The following is a 3220-nucleotide window of genomic DNA, read 5'->3' on the forward strand; positions in this document are numbered from 1 at the left end:
TGGCGGGGTTTCTGAAACCTATTGCCCCTAACGTATGTTTAAATAATTATTTGCCACACAAGGGGAGGCTACAGCTTGATCATATAAACGCTATCTATTTTTTTCGCCCCTTATTCAACTCGCTAAGACACGACGGCATTATCTTTTAAATTCCCCTTCGATCCCACTCCGGCCCTGTTGCCTCGCTGGATCAATATTAAGGGAAGCGACTGAAGCCGAAAATTGCAATCTGCTTTGTGTAATTTAAGAACTACTTTTTTTTATTACTCCGCGTTTGACAACAATGTGCTCCAACTTAATAACCGATTCATGCGAGCTAAATTTTTTTTACTTATTTTTCCCCCCAAACATTTCCTCTCCAGCCTCTTTGCTCTTCTTCCACAAGAATCCAAGCTCCTAGAAATCCTGACGAACCTCGCCGACCGCCATACTGTTTCTGCTTCTAATGACTGGAGCTAAGAGGATAAAGAATGGTTGAATAAATGAAGATGGAGGCTATTAAAGATGAATAAGTCTGGGCCCATCTTTGTTTGGCGATCATGACCGCCGAGACTGACTGAGTTCTTACATTCAGGTCTACGGGCTAAGTACTCACATTAAGCACTTTTCGCCGAGGTCCTATTGTCAAGCATCCTTTGCTGGAGTGCTAGACTAACTAGAGCAATCACTCGGTATTTAGGCTTTATCTATTTATGGAAAACTCCCAATCAACTTGTTAGAGTGTATCTTTTTATCATTCATGTAGGTCTAAACATAGCCTATTATATATCAGCGTTTAACTCAAGTTTCTTCATACTAGGCAGAAGTCGCTGCTAAATGAGACCTACTGTACCTATTAAAGAATTATCGTCCAACACATACAATTGTTTGAGAAGATTAATTTCACGTAGGGTATGTTTTGAAATAAAACAGGTTTTAATGTCCCTTGCATTGTTTTTTCTTTATCCAAACTCCAGACTTAACGATTAGGTATAGTTTTGTTAACTTTTTTTATCAGAAGCTGACTAATGTTAACAAGAACATTTTCCAGCGTCCAACGCGGACACCTTTTTGACGCCTCTGTACAGTGATCTCCTGATTTCGGCGCCCCTGCCGGAGTAATTCCACATCCCATACCAAAAAAATAGAAAAAAATATATACTTTATTTAGAAAATATATACCATAACCAGTGTGTCCCCCGCTCCCCGAAAGTTTCAAGTGACACCCCCCCCCCCCATTTAAACGGAAAATCACTAAAAGAAATACTGGTCCCATGTGACCATAAAATATAAACCTCTCCCCTTTTTAACTTGACTCGCAGTTGAACTTTTGACTCTATATTAACTTAAGAACTATTTACCTATCTATTCCTTTTGTTCTGCAGCATATAGAAGTTTTTTTAGCCCGCTTCACTACCTTTTGCCACCTAGACTTGTCCGCTGAAAAACATACCAGCAACATACATCCGAGAGTTATTAATTCCATCACACCAACAACTACAATGACTTGAACTACCACTTCACTAATAACCTAACACGATGTAAACATGACATCTGTGATATGTGACATGCCCATCACACGGTGCTTGATGTCTTATTTACACACCCATTGGGTGTAAGATACCAGCTTAGCTCCTGTTCACACGCTACCATAAAAAAATTAGTCATTGCTTCAAGTTAGTTTTTAACATAGCCAATAGTAATATGGAAGGGACGGCGTGGCCAGCAATAGAGATCTGGACTGCAAGCCCGAAAGTCTTGAGTTCGAATTCGGGTTGAAATCAGTAGAACGACCATGAGTCCACCCAGCTCTGATGGATACCTAAGTCATGTTAGTTTCACCCAGCTCTGATGGATACCTAAGTCATGTTAGTTCCACCCAGCTCTGATGGATACCTAAGTCAAGTTAGTTCCACCCAGCTCTGATGGATACCTAAGTCATGTTAGTTCCACCCAGCTCTGATGGATACCTAAGTCAAGTTAGTTCCACCCAGCTCTGATGGATACCTAAGTCATGTTAGTTCCACCCAGCTCTGATGGATACCTAAGTCATGTTAGTTCCACCCAGCTCTGATGGATACCTAAGTCATGTTAGTTCCACCCAGCTCTGATGGATACCTAAGTCATGTTAGTTCCACCCAGCTCTGATGGATACCTAAGTCATGTTAGTTCCACCCAGCTCTGATGGATACCTAAGTCATGTTAGTTCCACCCAGCTCTGATGGATACCTAAGTCATGTTAGTTCCACCCAGCTCTGATGGATACCTAAGTCATGTTAGTTCCACCCAGCTCTGATGGATACCTAAGTCATGTTAGTTCCACCCAGCTCTGATGGATACCTAAGTCATGTTAGTTCCACCCAGCTCTGATGGATACCTAAGTCATGTTAGTTCCACCCAGCTCTGATGGATACCTAAGTCATGTTAGTTCCACCCAGCTCTGATGGATACCTAAGTCATGTTAGTTCCACCCAGCTCTGATGGATACCTAAGTCATGTTAGTTTCACCCAGCTCTGATGGATACCTAAGTCATGTTAGTTCCACCCAGCTCTGATGGATACCTAAGTCATGTTAGTTCCACCCCGCTCTGATGGATACCTAAGTCATGTTAGTTCCACCCCGCTCTGATGGATACCTAAGTCATGTTAGTTCCACCCAGCTCTGATGGATACCTAAGTCATGTTAGTTCCACCCAGCTCTGATGGATACCTAAGTCATGTTAGTTCCACCCAGCTCTGATGGATACCTAAGTCATGTTAGTTCCACCCAGCTCTGATGGATACCTAAGTCATGTTAGTTCCACCCAGCTCTGATGGATACCTAAGTCATGTTAGTTCCACCCAGCTCTGATGGATACCTAAGTCATGTTAGTTCCACCCAGCTCTGATGGATACCTAAGTCATGTTAGTTCCACCCAGCTCTGATGGATACCTAAGTCATGTTAGTTCCACCCAGCTCTGATGGATACCTAAGTCATGTTAGTTCCACCCAGCTCTGATGGATACCTAAGTCATGTTAGTTCCACCCAGCTCTGATGGATACCTAAATCATGTTAGTTTCACCCAGCTCTGATGGATACCTAAGTCATGTTAGTTCCACCCAGCTCTGATGGATACCTAAGTCATGTTAGTTCCACCCCGCTCTGATGGATACCTAAGTCATGTTAGTTCCACCCAGCTCTGATGGATACCTAAGTCATGTTAGTTCCACCCAGCTCTGATGGATACCTAAGTCATGTTA

This window comes from Physella acuta, unplaced genomic scaffold (assembly GCF_028476545.2).
Source record: "Physella acuta isolate Inbredline_101_S28 unplaced genomic scaffold, ASM2847654v3 ptg000482l, whole genome shotgun sequence".
Taxonomy (NCBI): domain Eukaryota; kingdom Metazoa; phylum Mollusca; class Gastropoda; family Physidae; genus Physella; species Physella acuta.